Genomic DNA, 27,298 nt, shown 5'->3' with positions numbered 1-27,298 from the left:
TCTATAGTCACAGATCTACATTTAAAAAAAAAATAGGAAATTCAATATTTTAATATGATTTTATTCTTTCCCAACTCCCTCCCCTAGGTGGAGCTCTTGGATTTTCTCCTTAGTGATACCTATACTTATCCCATTCCTATTTTTCCTTTACTCATTTTTGACCTGACTTTGGTTAATCTTGTAAGATGCATTTCCTCCAGATTAGAAGCAATGCATTTCCAATTAATGACCTAATTGGATATCAGCTTCTAAAGGACTATGGAATGGTACTTCTTGAATGCTGTCTCAGTTGAATTCTGGATATACCTCAACACCTTCTCTGAAATGGAACCTGTTAGACAAGGACAGCTCTATGTCCCCTTATAGCTAGAAGTATTTTCAGAATAAGAGTTCTTTATCCCAACTCCCAAATGAATTTCATCCTAAATAGTAGCCAAACTGTTCCTTCTGTACTATGTCAAATAGAGATGAGGTCAATGAACTTTTTAGTAAAGTACCCTACCTCTTCCAGACAGGGACTTATATATCCCTGGCCCCAGGCACAAGTCAAGCCCCTGTCAACAAAGCAATGGATTCTTGCCCTAGCCTGAAAGTCCTTAACAAATATCTAATTACCTTATCTTTCTCCTCTCTTCAAAGTTCACCCTCTATACACTTGTGAGGTCTTCCTTTTGGGAGCCAGCTTACTCTTGGGGAATATGATACCCCAAATAAATCCTCAGACTCCTATATTCCTTCTTCATACTGTCTATACCCTCATGGTAGCTCCTGATTCAGCTGCTGCTGCTGCTGCCACTGCTGCTGTTAAATCTCCCCTCCTCCCCATTCTCTCTTTTTGTGCCCAAATTCTTCTGGGTTAAGAGTTGATCTTTTAAGTGAATTCTTTCACATTAGCCTGAAACCCTATAGCCTTTAGCCAGTCACACATTTTCTGGCAACATTTTGAAAAAATTCTCTAAATCCTTATTGCTTAAAAAAAAGGCAAATTGAAACAAATTTGAGGTACCATCTCACACTGATCAGATTGACTAATATGGAAAAGGAAAATGCTAAATTTCGGTGGAGAGGTGGGAAAACTGGGACACTAATGCACTCTTTAAAAAAATTATTTAAGGCAATAGGGCTGAATGACTTGTCCAAGGTCACCCAGCTAGGCAATTATTAAGTGTCTGAAACCAGATTTGAACTCAGGTCCTCTTGACTCCAAGGCTAGTGTTCTATTCCCTGTGCCACCTAGCTGACCCCCATTAATATAATTTTGGTGGAGTTATGAAGTGATCCAACCATTCTGGGGAGCAATTTTAAACTATGCCCAAAGGGTTATAAAACTGTGCATACCCTTTGATCCAACAATACAACTCCTAGGTTTGTATTCTAAAGAGATCATAAAAAAGGGTAAAGGACTCACATATGCAAAAATATCTATAGCATTTCTTTTAGTAGTGGTAAAGATTCAGAAATTGAGAGAATGTCCATCAATTGGGAATGAGTGTAATGGAATACTCTTCTTTAAGAAATCATGAGAAGACAGATTTCAGAAAAACCTGGAAAGATATGAACTGCTGTTTGTAAAGTGAACAGAACCAGAGGAACATTGTACTACATAAAAGCAGCACAGTGTGATGATTGACAACTATGAACTTAGCTCTTCTCTGTAATAGAGTGATCAAAGACAATTCTTTTTTTTAGTTTTTTTCTTTTGCAAGGCAAAGGGGTTAAGTAGCTTGCCCAAGGCCACACAGCTAGGTAATTATTAAGTGTCTGAGGCCAGATTTGAACTCAGGCACTCCTGACTGCATGGCTGGTGCTCTATCCACTGTGCCACCTAGCCACCCCAGATCAAAGACAATTCTAAAAGACTTGGGATGGAAAATGCAATCACATCCAGAGAAAGACCTGTGGAGACTAAATGCATACTAAAGTATAATATTTTCATTATTTCAATTTGTTTTATATAGTTTTCCTTTCTGCTTTATTCTGTTCTCTTTTACAATATGACTAATATATAAATATGTTAAGTATGTTTGTACATCTCTAACCTATATCAAACTACTTTTTATCATAGAGAATAGAAAAAGAAAGGTGGGATGGAGAAAAATGTGGAACTTAAAATCTTACAAAAAATGAATGTTAAAAACTATCTTTACTTAAGATTAGAAAAAAGTAAAATTAAAATAAAATAATTTATTACTGGTCTTGATCCCATAGTCTTTTTAAATCCAGGTCTTACTCAGGTCAGTTTGTCTAAGACAGGAGAGTCCAATCTTATGGATCTTCTGAACAGCATTGTTCAAGAAAAATTCCTCAAAGGTCACCTCCCCATTCATGAATATAATGCAACCTACCACTAAATACAACAACAAATGTAATTAGGACCTGCCTTAATGAGCCTGGAGTGTTTCTGAACCTGTAGATTGGTCTGCCCAGTGGACACACCTGGAAAACCATGCCCATTTGATAATTAAAGGCTAGGTAAAAATTGTGGTAAAAGATAGCCTTGTTTGTCTTCACAAAAGAATCAATATAGGACAAAAGCCTCATGTACAGCCATCATGTTCAAACTGCCCCAGGCCTTTAATAAGTGCTGGTTATCTCTTCTTATCCCTGGGGAAGTTGAGTTCTTAGGATTTAATGAAGTCTGCAAACCTTGAGTCTGCTTCATCTATCTCAAATCAGCCTAGAAGAAGTGAGGTCAGAGCTTAAAATCTTTGCTGTAGCTAATTTAACAGGACTGCATTAACACATAACATAATACATTAACATAATACAGTAACTTTAACAAGTTGCAAATTAATACATTGTAAACTGAATACATGCGATAAAAGCAGCAAATTAGTATTGAACATCTTTTTGGTATTTTTCAGATTTTCATTATAATGAATTCAGTGTTATAGGATTTAAAGCTGGAACTAGTGCACCTTCTTTTATCTTTTTTCTTTCTTTTTAAAATCAATTCTCTGATCACTGAAGAGAAATCTCCTTACAAAACAGGTCTAAACTGATCATTTCAAACTCATAAAAAACTGGGACCCTTGTATGATACTTTAGAGCATTTCCATAATTAAGAATCTGAGACAGTTCCACCGGGGCATGAAGAGAATAATTTGTCATATAACTGGTGTTTCTGAAATCTAAGTCCTGCTCACTTGGTGGCTAATTCATTATCCACTACACTATACACAACAGGAGCTGCTAGAGTTTGAACCCAGCTCCTCTGACTTCAGAATCAATATTCTGGGCACTAGACTATTCTTGCTCAGAACTAACATTGTTTTAATATCCCTTGCAACAAGTTTGCCCTATATTTTGACTTTCCCTTCAAACAGATATCAATGATCTTCATCCTAAACATGGCAAAAATAAGGTACAGTGGTAACAACTATCTCACCAAAGATCACATTATAAAGAACAAGGCATAGATGTTCTAAATCTATAATTCATTATCTGTCTTTTGACAGACTTCCCCCACCCCCATTTAATCAATATATCTTCATTCCACAAATATCCCAAATTAAAACCTGGAATAAAATTGCCACCACCATCATCACCATCACCACCACCACTACAGCCATCATCATTCTACCCCATGTCACTCCCATAACTCCTATTGCAATTGTCAATTTTTAGTTAAAAAGAATTCCTTTCTTAGTGCTGCCTTCTGTTGATGGTATTCATTTCCCCCCCTTGGGTGAAATAATCGGATGTCGTATTAAGACTGTCACAAAGGATTGTTCATGTATAATTTATAGTCACAATTAAAAAGCATTTTTAAACAAGTGTCACAACACAGTGACAACTAAATTAGACTGTGATTTACATCCCCGTGTGCTGCTGCTTGATTTAGTGTCACTCCAGAGAAAGTGACAAACAGCCCCAATGGAGCAAGACTGTTGGTTTTCAGGAAGGAGTGAGTTCATTTCCCATGTGCTACTGTCTTGAAAGATAGTTGGTTCAGGCTGCTGATGTCAAAAGTAATCATTTGGATTTAGGGAATGTCAAGTAAGTAGCAGCTGTCCTTTTAATAGCCATATAGGACTTTACAGGTTAGGGAGAGAAAGCAATTGCATATTTCCTGGGGCTCTGATGAGAGTAGATTAAACTCTGCCAAATGGATAAAGAATTCATCCTTCTATGATTTTTCCATACATATATTCATGCTATATTACATGATGTACCCAGACCAAAGAATTCATTCCATCAGTAAGTCAGTCAATGCAAACTGAGTTATCCTCTCATAAATTTATTAATTTTGAGCTAAAATTTGATCAGGATTATGCAATAATAGGCAAGAATTCATGGAGACTCCCTACAAGAGACTGAGAAAGTATCACAAACTTATTTTTTCAACATAATATAACTTCTTAGAGAGGAATGTTTACTTCAACCATAACAAAAACAAAAAAATAAACTATACTCCTATCTGTTCCTGTACCAACTCACTGTATGGTGAATGGAAAGGAATTAAGATTCCCTGCTTAGCTCTATTCCCATGGATCAGAGTCCCAAAGTCCAAATCTAAAACTTGAGGTTCAGGCACTCTGGCCCCTCAGGGTTTCTCTGATGGCTTTGCTAGCTGTCACCTGCAATCCTGGCTCTAAGGTCATCATTGTTTAAACTCATTTCTAGCACCAGAGAATGAGGACAAACAACATAGAAAATACATATGCATCTTTAGGCTCATTTCCAAGAGGGAGCAGGAGAAGGTAAGTCTTTCACCTCTTCAGTTAATGGTACACAACAAAAAGGGTATAGTTGAAAAAAGATCAGTTTTAAAGATGCAGGCAGCCAATCAAAAGAGGTTACTCCACCTATTTGGGAGGGACCACAAAATCAGATTAGAAGTGGTCATGCTCTGTAGGATCAGGTCACATTTAGATAAATTATATACCATGATAAAATCTTGTATACTTGTGATTTTGTTGTTCAATTTCAGCTGTGTCTGACTCTTCATGACCCCTTTTGAGGTTTTCTTGACCAAAGGTATTGGAATATTTTGCTATTTCCTATTTCTTTCTCCAGCCTGGCATCTTATCCACTGCACCACCTAGCTGCTTTTATCTAAGTTAGTGATCTCCAAAGTGGGGGCCTGAAAATCATAATAAATCCTACGGAGCCATGGAGGGTAAGAAAGTGGATTACATTTCATTATCTCCCACAAACCCTTATGGGACTTGACTCCAGTACAATCATAGCCTGCTAGCTTTAATTTCCAACACTTTTCAACTTCTTCCTCTCCTCTCACAAAGTAAGTTCTTCTTCCCCAGTTCTGCTCTAGGCATTGTTCAAGTATTAGTAGGTAGAGCACTAGCCCTGAAATCAGGAGGACCTGAGTTCAAATTAAACCTCAGACACTAGTGGGAAAGTTACCTAATAATGCTTGCCTCACATCTAGGGCTATCTCCAGTCATCCTGATCCTTATCTGGACACTGGATCTGATGACCACAGAAGAGAAAGTGAGGCTGGTGACTTTGCACAATATCCCCCTCATTCAAATCCAATTCACCTGCATGTTTTGGCATCACCTCTGATATCATGGACTTGGAGAATGAAGGACAAACATTATTGTAAATAAGTAACTACCTCACTTGGAAATTGTTTCAGCCCTGATTGGCTTAGAGTGAATGTAAATAGCGATTGTTTATATTTTGCCCAGAAACCATGGCAATGAATTCATTCTTTGCTTCTTTTCTTTCTCACCTGCCTTAAGAACAGACATTGCCTTACAGACTTAGGGAGCTGCTAAAGATCTTTAGTTAAAAAGGCCAAGATTTACCACTTCATCCAGGGCCTTCTGAAGTTGTCCTGATCCACATCTGGCCACAGGACTCACATAGCTGAAGAGAAAGTGAGGCTGGGGACTTTGCAAAGCACCTCCTCACTTAAATCCTGTTAACTTATTTGTCAGGGCATCCCCTTCCTGATTCCATGATCCCCTTGGAGAATGAGGGACAAACAGCAATAACAACTACTTCACTTCTAGGTACTCAGATACCCACACCAGCATCTGGGCAGCTACCTTTGGGAAAATTACCTCCTCTCCTCCCCTGCTTTGAAATTACCTCTTGGTGAGAGCAGATAGGTATCTCTTGGATGGTGGATTCCTCTTTGGGTGATTACTAGTTCCTAACAGTCCTGCTCCCCACTTTTACTTCCCTCTCCCTTTCACAGAGCACCTGACCATAAAGATATGGTCACATTTTCTTCACTAGAATTACTCTCGCAGAGTAAGAAGTAATATAATTCAACCTCTTTTAACAAATTGAAAAATAAGGACAAAAATGTATGTGACTTGTCCATGGTCACATAAGTAATTGTCTAGCATTTATTAAGCTTAAGAACACAGTAAGAGGTGGGGCTGAGATCTGAACCCCAGTCATCTCTCTTCAAATATAACACTTTTACCATTTTAACATAATCTACTTGTTATATGAAGAGTTTTGTTTTCATATATAATATCAACATAGTCACATTTCAGTATTTCAACTATTTGGATGTTCTGACATTTTGGTTAATTCAAATTAGACTGGGAACTACTTCTTTGTTCTTATGGTGTTTAAATATTGGCATCCATAAAATATTCACATTTTTTAGTGAACTTGACTTTTGCATTCTTTGCATATAAAAAAATATTACAGTTCTTGAAGCCTAATTCAATTTGATTAACAGTAGAGGAGCATATTCCTTCTTATTCAACTTAGAAAAAAGTTTCTAAGGTAGCTATTTAAGGTGACTAAAAAGGAATATAATGCATGAGAATTCTGAGCTTTTGATTACTTTTCATTATTTTATTTATTTACATTCTTACCCATATCTAAGATCCAGAAAACTAACTTCCTATGAAATCATCTTTGGAGAGAGTATAGGAACAAACTTCAAAAACTAAGAAAAGACAAGGTGTGGCTGTTACTCAACTTTTCCTAGAAGCAGAACAAAAACCTTGACTTAATGTATTGCTGCCCAATAGTGCAGATATGAAAATAGATAGTAGATTTCATATTAACTGAGTCTGTTTTGGAAACACTGCAGCTCAGTTCCAAAACTCATCTATTTATGAGAATAACAACACTGGAAATTAGCATGAGTCAGTCTGTCTTCATGAAACTAAATGATATATTTTTTGTGTCTCTGTATGTGTATCTGTTTGTGTCTGTATGTGTGTGTGTGTGTGTGTGTGTGTGTGTGTGTGTGTGTGTGTGCACATTATACGCAGAGGAGATTCGGAAAAATATATTCAAAGACTTTTAAATTTGATGTCTCTATTATTCAAATACTATTCAAAAGTGTCCTTTATTTTGAGCAGCCAAAAGAGTTTTTTTAAACAGTCCAAGTAACAATTAATGTTAAAACATTATTATTAATTATATTAAAATTTCAAACAGATTATTCTTTATTTGAAAATATTCTTCCATTAATTGTATTATAAATATGTTGGATTTAAATTTTGGATAGTTCATTGTAAATTTGTAGTCAATTTCTTCAAGTTATATCTATTAATTAATGATCAGCTATTTATCCAACTGCATGTAATGACCTGGATAGCAGTCAATGTCATTTACTTTTTGTGTTATTTAGATTGTTATGCTAGCTTCTTTCATTTTTTTCTTTTTTTAGGTAGCTCATTATAATTTATTGAATTGTTTGAGATTTTTTTTAGGAAGATTTTTATTTATTTTGAGTTTCACAATTTTCTCCCATTCTTGCTTCCTTCCCCCCACCCCCCATGAAGGCATTCTGTTAGTCTTCACATTGTTTCCATGGTATACATTGATCTCAGTTGAATGTGATGACAGAGAAATCATATCCTTAAGGAAGAAAAATTACATAATAAGATAATGGCTTTTGAAAAATTAAAGGTAATAGTATTTGGTCTTTGTTCAAATTCCATAATTCTTTTTCTGGAAACAGATAGTGTTCTTCATAGCAGATAGCTCAAAATTGTCCCTACTTGTTGCACTGATGGAATGAGCAATTCCATCAAGGTTGATCATCACCCCCATGTTACTGTTAGGGTGTACAATGTTTTTCTGGTTCTGCTCATCTCATTCAGCATCAGTTCTTGAAAATCCTTCCAAGCTTCCATGAATTCCCATCCCTCCTGGTTTCTAATAGAATAGTGTTCCATGACACACACACACACACACACACACACATATATATAATATATATATATATACATATATATAAATATATATATGTATATATATATATATATACCATAACTTGTTAAGCCATTCCCCAACTAAAGGACATTCACTTAATTTCCAAATCTTTGACACCACAAACAGGGCTGCTATAAATACTTTTGTACAAGTGATGTTTTTAACCTTTTTCATAATCTCATCAGGCTTTAGACCCAGTAGTGTTATTGCTAGATCAAAGGGTAATTCACATTTTTGTTGCCCTTTGGACACAATTCCAAATTACTCTTCAGAAAGGCTGGATGAGTTCACAGCTCCACCAACAATGTATTAGTGTCCCACATTTCCTGCATCCCTTTCAACATGGATCATTGTCTTTTCTGGTCATATTGTCCAGTCTGAGAGGTGTGAGGTGGTATCTCAGAGAAGCTTTAGTCTGTATTTCTCTAATAAGTAATGATTTGGAGAATTTTTTCATATAACTATGGATTGCCAGCCTCATTTGAAGCTCTACAATTCTCCAGGGTTTGCCATAATGGTATGTAAGTATATAGGAAAGAAACACATTTTCCAACAGAAGTATCTAGAGCTACTCTTTTGGACTTGAATATTCAGTTGGACATCCAAAATGACATTGGAGAACATCTTTGATGAGCATATCTCTTTATCTTATAGAATGCTGAGTATAAAAATCAGATTTTGACAAGGAAGAATATGCTAGATTGTATTTAGGAAATTCCACAGTTATTTTAAAAATATTTAATAAATTGCAATTTATATAAGTTTTCAAAGTACATTAAATGCATTATCTCATTGATCCTCACAACAGTCCTGTAAGGCAGGTACTATTATTGTTCCTTTTAGGCAATTAGCTCTACCACATATGATATAATTTACAAAGGCTTGATTTGAACTGTTTGAAATCTTTCTGACTTTAAGTCTTGTACTCTGCCTAATTTTATCGAATCATTCAAAGAGTAATCTTCTTGAATTTTTTGTTCATGAATTATTGTTCCATTATGGAACAATATCCTCCAAGGAACTAGACTTTTAAATTTTCCAAAGATAATGAAGATCAATATATATATATATATATATATATATATATATATATATATATATATGAACAAGTTGCAACACTTTACAAACAAATTATACAAATTTATAAAAGGTATGATGTCATACTTAATGATAGAGAAATGTTTGAGGAGGAAAAATATGAGCCAGTCACATGGGAATAGCGCAAGTTGATAGACAGCCAGTATAACTCAAGAAACGTTAAGTCCCTAACAAAGTACTAATGACTGTTTTAGACATGAGAAAGTCTTTAATGTTAGAAAAGCTTGAGGTGATGCTTCACCATAAAATCAACAGCTATGGTGGGTGGTTCTCCCCCAGTATTAATTACTGGAGAAGAGGATTAATTTATCACCACTGAAGGGGAAGGGCATGATTTTCAAATTCAGGAGGGTGACAAAGTAAGCGTGTGGGTGAAGAAGGGGTTGGGGAGGAGCAGTAGCAGTAGCAGCCTTGGTATTCTAGTAAGATAGCTATATGGGATAAAATTTAACTTGGGGCCTACAAGAAATAAAAGAATTGAGGTAAAGAATGAATTATTTACCTCTCTATTAATAGCCAATTGGATCAATGCAGTAAAAATTAGGAGAATAAAGGAAGAGCTCAGACAGATTGAGTAGACATCTGAGGTCAATTTATGGGATATCATGGACAAGATTTACTCTGGATGAATAGTTATTGCTTGTTTGTAATCTGCATTTATAGGAAGCAGTATTTACATTGTTGAGATAGAAGTTCTGTTGGAGTATAATTGTTAGAAATCTTCCTTTTTTCATATTTATGGATATTTCTGGTATAGGTTGAATTTCCTTTTTTTTTCCTATGGTATAATAATGCTTCCATATTCATCTTGCCTAATGATTCCCTTTTATTTATTGAACAGAGGGAGCCCCAGTCTCAATCTTTTGACTTGCTATGAAAACTGCCAATTATTTAAAAAATTAAAACATACTTAAGTTTAAAAAATATACAAACACAATTATAGCACAAATCCTTTTGTAACACCAATATTTTCGACCTCTAGCCAGTGCCTCATCTATTGTTGTAATATTCATTACAATGTTCAGAACCACGGAGTATTTAGAAGCTTGTTGCCATCAAGCATAATTTGTAAAATGTTTCTCCTACCTTCCATTGAAGCTGAATTTTCATGAATTATTGTTGCTTAGAGGTGACCCTAGGTTCTTGAAGGTTAAGATAGTGGAACATAAACATCTGTCAGGATCTAAGGAAAGGTCAAATGAAATATCTGCAACCCTGCATTATAAGGAGGGCAACAACAAGAGAGGAATGGAGGGGAGTATAAACCTGGTTCAGAATAGACTCCAACACCAGGTTGGTGTTCTATATAGTGAGTGCTATGGGAAATCATGCTGTTGTGGTTTCCATGAGGGTTTAGAGTTTTGGGGGGTTTATATCAAGGTTAATATTCATTTCATCAGGGAATGAGACTCAACAGGGCTCAACTGAGAAAGCGTGAATTTGAGGCCTGGATCCAACACTACCAAGGTAGAAAGATTTCTAATATGACTCTTTCATCTGAGAATTTAGATGAAATTCAGAGAGACTCCTTATCAGATTGGCTATAAAGTAATGGATTTTTCAGCTTCAGCTAAGTCTATAGAAATTTCAGTCTGGATCAGTGGAGGGAAATTAATGTATCGATGATATCACAGGTCTTTGAAGTTTTGGTCTTACCACACAATTGCGCCCAAGTCTGTGTTATGTAAGTATATAGGAAATAAACATAGTAAACTATCACTGGTGGAGATAGAGCACTAAAACCAGAGGAAAACCAAGGAAAGCAATATTTAATCTTATCCACTTATGGGGACCAGTATTTGCAAAATTAGGGTGATGAAAGTTGGAATCTCATGTCCATGAAATGCCAAATAAAGCAGTATTCCTCAGAATTTCCCGATTTTTGGAGAAAGTAAAATGGTGGAGATGAACAAAGGCTGAGTAGCTATTAATGACTTCTTGGTCAGATTGAAGGTCACCTAATGATGTGGCAAAGAGAAAGTTTGGCAAGAAAAAGGAAGTGCAAGAGGCAGACTGCGGTATATCAAATATCCAAAAAAAAAAGGGGGGGCACCAAAATTTTAATGGTGATTGAGTGCATAAGGGAGAGTAAAAATTTGATACAAGTAGCACAGAAGTAATGCATATATTAATAATCCAGAACCTTGAATTGAAGAGAAGAAAATTTTCAGTATAAGCTAGTTATTTAGGAAATTTTAAACACTCATCCTGGCTTTCACTTTGATTTACTATGTGACTTGGGAAAGATAATTTTGCTAACATATTCATCATTTTCTTACTCTGAAAAGTAAATATAATGATTTTAGTTGTTTAACTGCTACATAGGGAAGGTTAGAACTACTCAGTAAATAAATTCTTACTAAGCACTCTATACAGACAGAATGCTAAATGTAACTAAGAACAGAAGGTAAAAGACTATAAGAGAAAGCTTGCCAACCTCATCTTTGAGTAATTTGACTTCAGGGTTTAAATCAGATTTTCTGAAAAATACCACTAGAACATCTTAAAAGAACAGGAATGGAAATCAATCAGGAATTAATCTTTTTTTTTCTTACTTTTTTGCACTCTTTTTGTTATACTGAGAGTCTTTTTTACCCTCATATTTGAGTTGTTTTTCCTAAACTGTTAAAAAAAATCTGGAGTGTTTATATATATGATGATATGATAAGATTCAAAACAAGTTATAAAATATGCAGTGCAGGGGCGGCTAGGTGGTGCAGTGGAGAAAGCACCTGCCCTGGAGTCAGGAGTACCTGGGTTCAAATCCGGTCTCAGAGACTTAATAATTACCTAGCTGTGTGGCCTTGGGCAAGCCATTTAACCCCATTTGCCTTGCAAAAACCTAAAAAATAATATGCAGTGCAGAAGTTGACAGGTGAGTTTGCTGAAGAGTGAAATACCAAATAAAATTCCAAAGAAAAATGACCTATGATAATGTTATCCTTACTTGGTTATTATAAGCAAATATTGATAGAGAATAACTAATGTTGGAGGGGACTAAAAGGGATTCTATATGTATTAGACAAAAGGTACTAAGAGATCAGGTTTAAAGTGTTCTACTCAAATTAATAAAATATCTGTTAACTAAAATTTCATAGTCCATTAACAGGATTTGTTATTGTTTTCCATTTGAAATAATATACTGCCTTCATTTAAATTAAGTGCTCACCCTTGGGCAGTATAATTAATACACTTGCAAAGAACACTGCTGCCTTATAGTTACCCCATTTATTCTAATCTATTGTATTCTGGGTAGCTCCCTGTTTTCTCATTTTCAATTAATTGAATTTTATGAATTTCTTCCAGTTGGTGAAATTGTTGTTTATGCCAGGAGGGGGCAAACTTCCTTATTTACAGGAGGGAATAGCAGAATATGGAGGCACATGGAGAGACTAACCATGACACCATTAGTTTCATACCACAGTCCTGTGTAAGGTATCATAATCTTTCTTCTTTAAGGTAAAGCTTAAGTTTCAAATGTTTTGAATATGATTGTTTGAAATGATCTTCATCATCATGCAAGGGCATTAATAAAGCATCTACATGAATGTACTCTGCCTATGTATATTGTAAAGAAAACAAGAAGACTCAAAGTTCCGAGGTCTAGAAGTTTATTACCTAAGAAAACTAAACTGATAGTGTCATCTTTGAGGGAGATGTTGAAAATAGCAACATATGGATCAAATACATAGAAATATATATTAATTATCAAGACATACTGAATTTGACAAATGTTTACAAACAGTTATTAGCAACATAATTGATTGAGATGCTATTGGCATGGGTTTTGACACCCTAATAGAAAGATCACCAGATTTGAAATTGGACAACTGGGTTAAAATTGTGCCTCTACTTTCCCTCTGTTGTAACTTGAACAAATCTCAATAACCCTCTTGTCCTCAGTTTTAATCATGGAAGAATGATCTTCTAAGATGATGTTGAAGGTTCTTCTGGGGCCTAAATAATAAATATATGTTACATATATGTAAATATATCTATGCATACAAATTTGTTTTCCTGTCTATGTACTTTGTAGACATTAGAGTCCTGTGTAGTAGTATTTGTTGTTGTTGTTTTTGTTTTTTTATTGACAAAATGTTCCAGGATTAGGAATTTGGCAGTATATTGTATTATTCCCAAAGAGTTATGAATAGGATAAAGTACTGAACTTGTAATCACAGTATATAAGATGCTTACTAAGTGTGTGACCCTGAGCAAGTGCCTTAACCTTTGCCTTTTTTATGTTCCTCATCTGTAAAAATGGAAATATTAATAAGATCCCCCCAAACTCCCAGGGTTGTTGTGAGGATAAAATGAGGTAATAATTGTAAAGAACTTTTCAAACCTTAAAATTTAAAAGCTAGCTATTGCTTCTTAAGAGAGTGTATGCTCAGTAAGTATTGTCACACAATGTCATTTCGTTTCCTAGGCACAAATTTCAATGAAGCAATGAGTAATTCTCCTTCAGATGAACTATAATAAGTACATTTATTATGAATCTACTAATATCAGCATCATGATTATATTGGCACACTAGCCAAATTAATCTTCAGCTATAATATTTACATTATGCAGATAGAAGTTAAGGCACTATTGATGATATGATTTGAAGTGCTCCATTAAAGAAGCTTTCACCAAAATTATATTGCTTGCTTGCCTTCCAGTTTATCTAAAGTTTCAATATCAGAGAATCATCCCTTTAGATTAAAATGAAGAATTCCCTGATAAAATGAAAATGTCTATTGGAACTTAAAACCAGTCAGTGCCAGTCATTCACTTGATAGGCAGTCTTATTCAGATTCAGAGAAAGCGATACTTCCCCATCGATATGGAATGGTGCATACTGATGCTGCCAAGCTTAAATAGAAATGAGGAGGGATATCACTAACTCTTATGCTAGAATCCCTGTGGGTGATACATTATTAGGTTTAAAATGTAATGTCATCTCTGTTTTATTTTTTAAATTTAATCAAATTTAATTTAATATTTTTTTTAATTTAATGGGGTTAAGCGGTGACCAAGGTCACACAGGTAGAAAATATCAAATGTCTGAGGTTTGCTTTGAATTTAGATCCTCCTGACTCCTAGGGTCAATTCATTGGGCCACCTAGCTGGCCAGTCTATATTTTATTAAATTTTTGTTTCATTAAATTTTCCCAATTACAATTTTATTTCGTTCAAGATACACTTAGAAGAAATTATATGTTTTATGCCTTTATGACATACAATTTAAACAGTATCCTCAAGCTTTTGATCTATAAGATGAAGGAGTTGGTCCAATTGATCAGCAAAGTTCTTATCCAGTTGAAATGCTATGATGAGAGAATCTGATTTTTTTAGGACCCTTTAGACACTATATCCAACATCTTGTGATAAAGTGAACCTATGATCTAGAACTGGGAATCAGATTGGCACGCATTTATAAAGCAGCGATTATTTACCCAACACTGTACAAAGGATTATGGAGAGAAAGAAAGACAAAATACAAGCCTTAATCAAACCCTTCAGTTTATAGATGGGGACTTGGAGACCTGAGAAGAGCAAGTGACTTACCCAAAGCCACATAATTTTTAGAAATTAGAGTTAGAATTTGAATCCAGGCTCAGAACCAGTAGCATGAAATATTGTTTTTCAGATTTTTTATTTTCTACAGCTGGCATGATGGTTAAAGAGATAGAAGTATTGGTTGGAGGACCTCAGTTGATAGCCTGTCTCAGATACTGCTGCTATGTCCCTTGCCTTGACAAGCAAATGAACTTTGATGGGACTCAGTCTCCTTAGACATACATAACCACATGTATAAGAACACATATATACAAATATAAATTTATATATATATATATATGTGTGTGTGTGTCCACAAATATATTTGCATATATATATATATATATATATGCATTGTAGGCAATAAAATCTTCTGTAATTATTACCTCTTTTGTTTTTATTATTATCAAAATCCTCAGGGAAAAGGACATTTCATAGTATGTTTTGATTTGCCCTTAGAACAGAGATCGGAGAAGAAATAGAGCCAGAACACAGCATGCTACTGATGGAGAGCAGGTGCCAGTTGTAGACTTGGGAAACTAAGCATCAGTATATGGGGATCTGGCATCAGTGGAAGATGAGTATGGAAAGCAAGACTTGAAAACACTATCCATCAATGAATTTTTACCTTCCTATGAAATTTTGTCTAAAACTGTCCTTAATTCCAGCTACAGAGTGGTCATTTTTGATGTCAGAAATGAAGAATGTATCATGGATGTTATCTGTTGATTCATGATGTCAGATTCTACACTTTGATTTCATTTACTTGCTCTAGGCCTCTCGAGGACAAGTAAGGAGAAGTGATGAGAGCAATGATAATGATATTTCCAGAACCTATTTTTTAAGATGAAATTTTACAGCCTTCACAAAAGATACTTTAAATGTTGTGAAAAATCCCATGTATCTCACAAAGGTGTTAAGTCATAAAGAGAGATTAATGGTGTTGGAAAAATGTGCACAAATTCAAAAGAGCAGTAGCAAGGGAAAGTTAAAAACAAGTACAGGATACTCCAGATAGGAATTTTGCAAGAGAGGCTGATTATCTGAGATATTATCTGAAAGTAGCATTATATAGCCTTTTGAAAGCACATTTTAATGATTTGTCACTTTTATTACATGAATATTCCTTGTGGTTTTGTAAGCAAAGGGACACATTGTTTTAATATCACATAAAGACATTTGTGCAATATCAATGCAAAAAATATGTTATTTAAGTTTGAAAAAATTACTTTCAAATTTCCCATTAATTAGAGCAAAATCTCGTTGAAGTCGAAGTCAGGAACAAGTTGACAAGTCTTTTTTTTTAATGGTCAGCTCTACAGACATATTCAAAGAGAACCAACCGAAGAGTAATCTCATAGTGATTTTAATGAAAAGAACCTAACCTTCAGGTTTGGAGGGCAAAATGCTACACATTATAATCTCTATCGCTATAGGGCTTTTTCATACCCTGGATCCATTAATTGTTTGTGCCAATGAAGCAACATCATTTCACACATCTCCAACAGTAATAAAAATAATTTCCACAGTTCTGCTTTATCTAATTTGGTTAATTGAATACTGCATGTTTTATGTAAAAAAAAAGCATTCATTTTCTGCATTACAGAGCTAATGATGTGACATCTCTCCATCAGCACTTTCTTTTCAATGAGATTGTCAGGGATTGGATTGTTGAATAGATGCCTGTGCTCATTTTTGAACATTTCAAAATGGAGAGAATAAATGACATGCCATCTCAAACCTTTGAATAAGCATAGCATATTCAGAAAGATATACAGTCCTTGATTGTTGATGTTCACTTGTTTCAGTCATGTCTAATTCTTTATGATCCCAAGGGATTTTCTCACAAAAGGTGCTCCAAATCATTTTACAGATAAGAAAATTGAGGCAAACTAGGTTAAATGACTTGCCCAAATTAACAGAGAAAATTAAGTGTCTGATGCCGAATTTTAACTGAGAAATATTAGTGTTCCTGACTGCAGGTCTGGCATTCTATGCATGGTTGCACCAACTGCCCACAAGCCTTTGTAAACCATCTTATTTCATTTTTTTTTACATCACAATCATGTATTTTAATATCTTGTGAACAAAAAATTTATTTAGTGTTATGGAACAGAAATGATCAAGGGCATATTAAGTCATAGGGACTTAGATCTATAAGAGAACTCAAAGGCTCTCTAGTCTATACACTTCATTTTACACATGAGAAAACTAAATTTATGTGATTTCTCTGAGGTCATACATGAAGCCAAGTCATAGAGGCAAATTTGAAGTTTTGTTCATTCATTCCAGATCTTATATTCTTTCCACTGCGCTATCATTGTATATGAAACCTTTAATCAAATAAATCAATAAACACTTATTTAGTACCTCTTATTTGTTAGAACCATGTCATTTGCTGGAGATATAAAAGGAAACAATAGATAGGCCCTGCTCTCTTGATACAAAACTATTTCTGAATTCTCCTCTTGCCATCTCCCTTTAACATACAGTGAAAAGTAGCTCAAATACTCAAAGTGATTAATATAATTAGACAGCACCCCCTTTAGAAGAAGTTGTACAGGAATGTGTTTGGTGAAATTTGTGCAATAGCTGCAGATCTGAAGGAAAAACAATAATAAAATTCTTGTGATCTAGACTCAAAATGTGAAAGCATCAGTTATACTGCACAAGATTTCCTCACTTGTTTCACTTCTATTGCAAAATTTGCCCCAATATAACATGAAAATTGCATATTTCGAGAAGGAAGGGACATTACAGGACAAACCTGTCATTTGAAAAATGAGGGAACAGAGAGTTTAATGCAAAGCTTTATTTCATAGGCCACCTAGAATTTGTGTTGCATGCTAGGACAATTTTAAGAGAGAGATCAAAGAAAACATGGATCATTGATGACACAACCATTGTTTCCAAAGTTGTATACCTCCCCACAGTTTCTAAATAGGTGTGGAGATCAAAATGGAAAAGAACTCAGGACTATGTATATACTATAAATTTTCTAGGAAAGAGTAGTATGAATGAAAAGATTTAGCTGAACTTGAAGAGAATTCCTGCCATCTTTTAAAATGGCTAAGGAAAAAACACACATTTTTTTTTTCCTGTTTAACCCATTAAAAATGATTCTATCTTTAATACTCAGAAATTATGTATACTGTTATTGCAAATTAAGGCAGAAGGAAAGAAATCATTGATTCTGCTTTTGGTAATAATACCTCCTTTCTTCTTTTAACGGGGCAAGAAGGGATATAAAATAACCAGGGAAATCAGGGGAGTTGATAGCACTAGAGAGGTATAATCAAGAGGGATACTGAAAAACTGCATAAAATATAAAGGGAGTAATCCAGATTAATGGAAGGAAATAAAGCTTAACACAGTGTATTCTTGGAAAGTAGTGTTGGTAATAGCTAACCAAATAGTGACCCTATTGAAAGAAATAAAGCTTATCACTATAATGGCTTAGAACTGCATAAAGCACTTACCTTTCAGAAAAAGAACTTTCATTCAGAAGTCTATCGTCTTAACTCTATAATCTTAAGATGCCATGCTACTTTTTTTCCACTCTTTAAATCAAATATTTACCTTGTTATTGAGAGAGCCAATAAGTTAGTCTAAATTGTGAAAACATGGAGAAAATTTACATTGCTATGAAGTAGATATCATATTTAAATTTTTCATTTTGTAAACTCTGACTAATACCCTAGTAACTCATTAACTTCAATATGGCCCCAAACCAAGCTATTCAGTTCTAGAAAAAATGAAGTGTCATAGTAGAAAATGATAGTTGGTGCCAAAGCATTTCTACAGTTCCAAAAGGTACTTGACATGATTTATCTTATTTGATTCTTGCACCAGCCACAGAAGACCAGTACATTACTGGGACTATGTTAATTTATCGGTGATGAATAGGAAGGGTAATTGGGACTGCCAAAGGCCTGATGCATTGGCTTGCCCTTTGAGAATCCAATGTCATTTTCATAACATCATGGAACATTGGATCAGATAGTTAGTAGGAGTCTCATGTTTCCTATCATATAATGATTGTTTAAAAAAATAGATATGATTGGAATTCTAAAAACCATGGTGGTCTGTGTGCTTTTGAGGTTTTATTTAATTTAAAGATAAGGAAAAGAAGGGGCGGCTAGTTGGCATAGTGGATAAAGCACCGACCTTGGAGTCAGGAGTACCTGGGTTTAAATCCAGTCTCAGACACTTAATAATTACCTAGCTGTGTGGCCATGGGCAAGCCGCTTAACCCCATTTGCCTTGCAAAAATCTAAAAAAAAAAAAAAGATAAGGGAAAGAAGACATAGAGTTTTAAGTGAATTACATAAAGTCAAATATATATTGTAAAATCTATTGAAATCAAGTTTTCAGGTACTAATTCAATGCATTTTATAAGATACCATGCTTCTTATTGCTTTCTTTCTCTTATGCTTGGGTGGGGAGGGAATAAACATTTATGTCATCCTACTATGTGTTAAGCACACTACTAAGTGATTTACAATTATTTCTTCATTAGCATCCCTGGGAATTTGATGCTGTTCTTATTACCCACTTTACAGGCAAAGACAAACAGATGTTAAATGACTTGCCCAGGGTCATTCTGGTCTTAAATGTATGTGTTCAAATTTGGACTTGGAGCTTTCTGACTCCAAGTCTAGTGGCCTAACCACTGAAGTCATCTAGTTACCCCGGAATGAATATTATCTAAAGTAAAGATTCTATATCATTTGTTCAGCATTGAATAATAGGCTATGCTTGGCTCTATTTATGAATTGTTATTTACCTTTTATGTGTCTTGTCTCCCTCACTGGGTCTTAAGTCTCTTGAATGTGGACATATCTTTCATACTTTGTCTGCCTTCTTAGCAGAATATTAAACATTCCAGTGCTGAATATATAAATGATTGAGATCTAATTAATATATCAAAGGATTAGGGTAATTAATCAAGAACTTACTAAAATTGATCAAGTGAGATATATTAGTTGGTGGAATAATAATGACATCTCTACAACACTAAAATTTACAAAGCACTTTAGATATATCTTTTGCATCAAACATTTTATAAAGTTGATGCCTTTGTAATATTCATTTACAAAATGAGAAAACTGAGTCTGGAAGAGTTTAATTGTTTTGGTCAAGATTGTTTAGCTAATACACTGAGGTGAATTAAACTCAAAGTTTGATGATTCCAATTATAACCCAATAGTTATTGATACTAAGTTGTCTTCCTCACGGTTTACCTTAAATCACACATTTAGCTTATATAGCTTCCTAAGCTCTACTTCTTTCTATTTTGTTCACCCTCTTTTTTCTTCCCATCTCTTTCTGCTTCCCTCTCTGTCTCAATTTTACTCTGGGCCTCTTTCCATCATTGGCACTCTTTGTCCTCCTCAGTTGTTTTCTTTTATATTTAATCCACTATCTTTCTGCCTATTTTCTTAAAATTGATTTTTGGGGTATCATTCTTTCTCATTACTCCTATAAACATTTTGTTTCTATGTCTCTTTTTTTCTCATGACCACTTCCTTTTCTTTTTTTACTCTAGTCTTAGGAAATCAGCTTCTTTGCCCTAATAGCTCAGGATATGGAATTGAAGTATAATTTGTTTGACATAGATGGTATTTAATTGAATAATTTTCCATATTTTAATTTTGTTAGAGATGTGGTATATATTTTATATTTCTTTGCCTTCAAAAAATAATTGAATATATCACTTATTTTTTCTATTGTTTTGTATCTCTTTAGCCAGAAAAGCATATGGTTCCCTCAAAAAACAAGAAATAACAGATGGCTAATCCAAGTGTATCATCTACATCATCATCATCATCTTCATCATCACCATCATCACCACCATCATCATCACTTGCACAACTAACCTGCCTTAAGATTTGCAACGCATTGGGTGGCTAGGTGGCATAGTGGATAAAACACCAGCCTTGGAGTCAGGAGTACCTGGGTTCAAATCCGCTCACAGACACTTAATAATTACCTTGCTGTGTGGCCTTGGGCAAGCCATTTAACCCTGTTTGCCTTGCAAAAAAACAAACAAAAAAAAGATTTTCAAAGTGCTTTCTAATAGGATCTTATCAGACACTTACCCCACTAGAAGACACTCCCTAGGTACTATGATGTGTTGTGGTTGATGTCAATATAGATCTGGGTTGAAATCCTGACCCAAGAAATATTCTAGAGGCATGTCATACCCCCTAACTGCTTTTGCTTCCTTATCTATAAAATAGGGATAACAATATTTGTTAACACACAAAAAATACACATAGATGTATCATTAAAACAAGTATAGCAATAACTTGTCTTTACCATTATAGGATTTTTTGATGATTAAATAATATAATGCATGTAAAATATTATTTGCAAATCTTAAAGCTATATGAATGTATATATGCATATACACAGTATAAATATATATATATATACATAAACATTGCACATATATATTACTATATAATAAATCATATATGTATATGCACACATGCAATTTATATATATAACCTTCAGTAAAGTGCAGCAATTCTTTAATTCAATAATAATAATCCCTAAGAATTTTTCTCTGCATGCTAAACTTTGCACAGATTTCAATATTTCTTGAATGTTGATTTATACACCTACTCTAGGAAATCTGTTTTCTTTTATTAATGTATTTCCACAATTGTGAAGAGTTAAATACAATCTAATGTGTGTATATATATATATATATATATGTGTGTGTGTGTGTGTGTGTGTGTGTGTGTGTGTGTGTGTGTGTGTGTATGTTGGTGAATGTGATGTCTTAATAAAATGTGCTTTTTCTCAGATGCTACTGGAAGTCCTAGTTTAAGTCATTGAAAATGTTCTTTTTGATAGACCACAACTTCAAAGGTTTTCCCATTCTTTTATCTAAATTGGTGCCTATGAAGCCAAATCACTCCTTTTCTATTTGAAACACCAAGAACATATGTATTCTTAAATATTTAGAACAGATTTATGGGGCGGGGTAGAGAAGATGAAAATAACAATGATTATACTAATTACTTTAAATTATTCTTTGCAAACTTTTAAGTGATGTACAAATGTTAATTAGTGCCATTAATAGTTGTTTATTTGATCATGGGTTAGGGAGAGAAAAAGGAAGACCAAGCTAGAATTTATGTAAATGAGGTTTCTTTCAATTCCATTCATTTTAACAAATATTTATGTGCTTAATAAACAACAAAATCAAAACAGTCATGGTCCTCAATGAGCTGTCATTCTACCAGCGTGAGGGTAAGAGGTGTATAGATGAAAACAGTATAAAATCTATACAAAGAAAATACAAGGTACAGTAGGGAATCATGGGACATCTATTAGTATTTTGAAGTTGAATTGGGGCCCTCAGGGAGCTACGGGGTTGAGAAGAGAAGTGATAGGAATTGGGCTATGCCTATAAAAACCCATAAGAAAATACCAAGGTCAGAAATGTCCTGATGTTTTTAAGGAACATCAATTCAGACCAGATTGAATGGATCAAAAAGTACAGGAAAGGAAGTGATGTGAAGTCAGTCTGAAAGGATAAGAAGTCTGAAGGTGTACTGTGACTAGTATAAAATTTTAAACAGAGGAGTTTGTAGGTTATCCTAGAGATACTAGGGGCCCCTGGAACTTCTTGAGAAGAGGCATGAAATAGTCACTCCTTTGCTTTAGGAGAAGGAATTTGACAGCTTTGTGGAGAATTAATTCCAGAAAGGAAAGAAACACTGGAGTTAGGGACACCAATTAAATACAAGTTATTTAAATACTCTATTGAGTTATAAAGCACAGTGGCACACATATGAAAAGCTTAAAGAACACACTTGAAAATCTAAACAACCATAAAGAAAACTCAAACAGAAATTTAAAAGAGACTAATGTTAACCATTTAGTCAACAAATATACATTTTTCTCCATGATGAAAATATGATGTGAATATTAATGTTCATTTTTTTGTACAGCAACTTATGCAATTTGCTAAAATTTGATATATGGAGTATGACTGATTTTTTAAAAAAGTTATCTAGGGATAAAATGAAGTAAGTAATTTATCCTAAGGTAGGAATCTCAATGAATTATAAATAGTTAGGGTTATAGGGTTTTCTATAAGCAGCAACTCCAACATACAGTAGTTAAGAGATGTATAAAAGAAGAGAGATGGTAGCAAAAAGACTTATTTGAGAATGGGTCCTTTGGAAGATTGAGAAATCACACACTGGTAAAATGCAAGCATTGGTTTACTTCCATCTTAGAACTGCAAAAAGTAAGAAGTCAAAGGTTATTTAGACCATTAGGCTGAAACTGAGACCATAAACTCTGAAAATGATAACTAGAATGGGATGAGGGAGAGGAAGGAGAGAAGATGGAAACTAAATTACAAAGAAAACAAATTGTATTTAGATTTTTATCTGCTGCTGTTGAGAAAAGACCCAGGGACTTTTCCTCCTTATTATATATTCTTTTACATCTATTCTTGAGTTAGACTTAACCTCCATTAGAATATAAGCTAATGGATAGCTATTGGTATCTACACTGTTTGGCCCATAGTAAGTTATAATAAATATTTATTCATTAATAATTTATTTGAATAATTACTTTGACTGATCTATACTTGGTAATTTAAATACATTATTAAGTGCTTTTAATATATACATATGTGTATATTGAATAATCTTCCACTCACTTTCTCATTTTTAATTTGGTGCTTTATCCTCAGTTAAACTGATTCCTTGAGCTGTGCTAATTAAGCACCTGATAACAGTTAGCAGAGATGAAACATAGTACCCTGGAACAAGTAAATTACTGCTCTTCAATTTGCCCTAAAACCTTGACCCCTTTTGAAGTGATGGCAATAAAATTATAATTATTTTTATTAGCAGGAGTATCATCATAGTTTTAAATGGAAACCATCAGAGAGCCTAACTATGGCATGGTAGGAAAATTAGTATCTAAATGTGATTGAAATTTCTTGACTAATCAGTTCTCATGGGTCTCTATGCATGCAAAATTGATAAAATATCATTTTTAATTTTCATATTTGTATCTCACATTATTATTTAAAATATATTCTTCCAGTAAACATCATTAAGATAATAACTTATATTACTACATTTTATAAAGACAGGAGGCAGAGAATTTAGAGTCCACTTTGTGACCTCATTTCAACTTTTCTTGGCAAAGCTATTAGAATGATTTGCCATTTCCTTCTTCAACTCATTTTAAAGAGAGGAACAGTAAATAGAGTTAAATGACTTGCCCAGGGTCACGTAGCTAGTACGTATCTAAGGATAGATTTGAACTTGGGAAGAACCCTCTCTGATTCCCAGCCCATTGCTCTATCTGACACACCACCTAGCTGCCTACATTTAAGAGGAGCAATTATTATTATCTTTGTTTAAATTTATTTTCTTGCAGATAGGAAATTCCCTTCCTAACCTCTTTTCTTTAAAATACGAGGGTGCTGTAAAATGTAGACTAATAGCCCTAGAGAGTCTAGGGAAATTATGAATAAATGAATCCAGAAAATAAGCCTCAAACATAATAAATATTTCCCCTTTCTGTAAATTAATTTTTTAATTGAATTTTTACTTCATTTTTTCAATTACATGCTATGGTAGTTTTTCAGCATTCATACTTTTGCATGAGTTACAGATTTTTCTACCACCCTCCTTTCCCTCCTCCTTCCCCATGTGGTAAACAATCTGATAAAAGTTGTTTATGTACATTTGTGTTTAAAATATTTACATATAAGTCATTTTGTTTATGAGGAATTAGCACTAAGGGGGAACAAAGAAAACCATGAGATAGAAAGGAAAAATGTAAGATATGCTTTAAAATAAAGTGAACATAATATGCATTCAGAACACATATTTTTTTCCTCTGGATGTGGGTGTTGTTGTTCACAGCAGTTATCTAAGGATTGTCCTTGCTATCTGAATTGCTGAGAGGAGCTGAATTCATCAAAGCTGATCATCTCATAATGTTGTACAATGGTCTCCTGGTTCTTAATGCGTACCATGTTCTCCTGGTTCTGCTCTGTTCATTTAGCATCAGCTCATTATATTCAATTAATTTAAAATAATCTGATAGAATTCATATCTTCATATATCTTCAGGAGGACTTATCTTTCACGAACATTTCCTTTCCCTTAAATCTTTCATGATTGAACTTCTCCATGATTGTTTCTTCTCCAAAATCAGTATCAATCCTTCTTTGTAGGTATAGTTAGTAAAATATGGGGTTGTTTTTAGTAGTCAAAAATTAATCTAATTCAATGCAACTAGCATTTTAAAAATCACCTGCTTTGTTCAAGGTACATTGCTATACTCTAGAGATACAAAGATAAATATTCTAGATAACCTAGCTAGTTATTTGACTTCTTTCAGATTTCCAATGATCCAACTAGTTGTTATATTTGGATAGCAGGAAATTTCATACTAAGGTAATAAAAGAGTAGAATACATTTTTCCTAAACTTCTTTTAAATTTGTTTAAAGGGCTTGACTATTTAATGTAATAAACATTCTGTTTGGTTTATGTATGTGTTTTAATATTTGAATGGTCACAATTGAAATGTGTGTTTTGAATTGTAGGTGTGTGGGTATGTACCTTATGTTTCATTATCATTATTCTCATATTATCATATTATAAATCATATAATCATATTATAAATAGCATTCTGGAAAAACTATAACAATTTACAGCATGAACAGTTTTAAATCCTTCAACTTCATAAGCTGAGTACTGATAATTTTTAAAAAGATCCTTTGTCATCAGTTATTCCTTAAATTTCTAATTTTCTCAAATTAATGGGTTCTTATAATTTCAAAGGAATTTTAAATGTTCCTTAGAACAGCTGTTCTTTTAAAGATCCTTCCAAAGCTTTCTAAGTTCACTTTATTCAGTTTCCTCCTGGCCCATTGCCATTACCTTCAAAACACAGCAAGTAATTTTTTTAACACTCTCTTTCAAAGCTTCCAATATCCTTGTTTGTTAGAAAACGGGAGAAATGAAAGAGAAACAAGAGGTTCTGTTATGTTTGTTTTCCTTCATATGAAAGAATCAGGCTAAAATTCAGTACAGTCCTACACTACTTCCTCCAGGCTATTACCCAATTTTCTTTTCTGAACTCCTGTTACTTTCACTATACATATGGTTAAGAGGTAAGTGAATGGGATATATTTCCTGCCTTACATTATGATGTCACTGTTCATTTTTGTGAATCTGCTCTCTACTGCCAGGTGGCAAATACCTTAAAGGCAAGGAACCATGTTTAATATTTTCTATTACTCTAAATCACCTAAAATAATCATTGTGTACATGATGGTTGTTTGGAAGTTAGAATTGGGGAAAATCTTGAAAATGATAAATGACTTTTATTGGAAATGAGAACTCAAGATATACTTTGATTGGGGTTAGTTTGTAAAAATAACAGGAAAAAACTTTCTACATTATTAGAATTGACAGGGTTATTGTTTTTAATTATATGAATTATTATGTGATATAATCTTAATTATACCTTAGAACAGCAATGCTCCATTGTTTTGAATATGAAGACCCTTTTAGAAACTTTTTGGTGTCCACCGCTACTTGTATTATTATTATCTGTTATCTAAGTTTTTGCATAGTGGCAGAAAATTAATAGTATCTATACACATTTGAAAAGAACAGTGTTTGAGAATTATATTATTTTATTTGAAAAAAAGTAAGATAAGAGTCATATTATTTACTTAATCTAAAGTTATATCTTTAGTTATGAATATATATATATATGTATATATATATATATATATACACATACATTTGTAGACCATATGTCATAACTTGATGGTCCTTTAGGAGGTCATGACTCTCCAGAGTTCCATGATTCACAGATTGAGAATCACTGCTCAAGATCAGTAACATGAAACTCAAATAGAATTGGAAATATCTAAACTATACATAAAAAACACCATGGCTGCAAAGTGACTTGGAAAACCACAAAGTTGTATTATTTATCTTTATTGTGTTTTTATTTAGCTAATATTTCTCAGTTGTATTCTCATCTGGTTTTGGTTATACTTAGATTTATTGTGGACGGCATGTTTTACCATTACTCTAAGTCATAATGCTATTTTTGACTATAAAGGTTAATGCCTCAGAAGGAAAAGATTGGGGAAGAGAGCTATCCACTCTTTTTATTGCCTATGAAGCACATTGTTCTTCTATTCCAGAATGTAATTCATCAAGAAATCATCAAATTTGATTTTCTGGTTGAATGATCCATTTTTCAGACTATATACTGTCTGATTTTAAGCCAAGATTGGCTATTCACTTGTTCCATCCTTCTGCTCCATTCTAGAGTCAAATTCTCTCATCTTCAGTTGAGGGATTGCAAACTCCATCATAAAACAGAGTTGAAAAACTAAATATGCTGTCAAAAAATCATAAAGTGTACCAAATCCAACAGAAAATTTCTCTAGATAAATGTAATTTTGAATTATGTAAATCAC

General features: G+C 33.8%; 1 protein-coding gene across 2 annotated transcripts in view; it reads left to right on the top strand.

The window, feature by feature from the left end:
- GALNTL6 (polypeptide N-acetylgalactosaminyltransferase like 6) overlaps positions 1–27,298 on the top strand; it is a 1,756,803-nt gene that overhangs the window by 110,222 nt on the left and 1,619,283 nt on the right. Inside the window, exons 2-3 of one of the 2 annotated variants that reach the window (XR_012476948.1) lie at positions 12,565–12,693; positions 20,551–21,077. The exons of the other annotated variant lie outside the window; for it this stretch is intronic. The gene's annotated coding sequence lies outside the window, so the exon portion shown is untranslated. Of the gene's footprint in view, positions 1–12,564; positions 12,694–20,550; positions 21,078–27,298 lie in introns of those variants that run through there. 2 annotated transcript variants of the gene reach the window in all.

This window comes from Macrotis lagotis, chromosome 3, assembly GCF_037893015.1.
Source record: "Macrotis lagotis isolate mMagLag1 chromosome 3, bilby.v1.9.chrom.fasta, whole genome shotgun sequence".
Lineage (NCBI taxonomy): Eukaryota > Metazoa > Chordata > Mammalia > Peramelemorphia > Peramelidae > Macrotis > Macrotis lagotis.
This window is presented reverse-complemented; position numbering and strand designations above follow the sequence as displayed.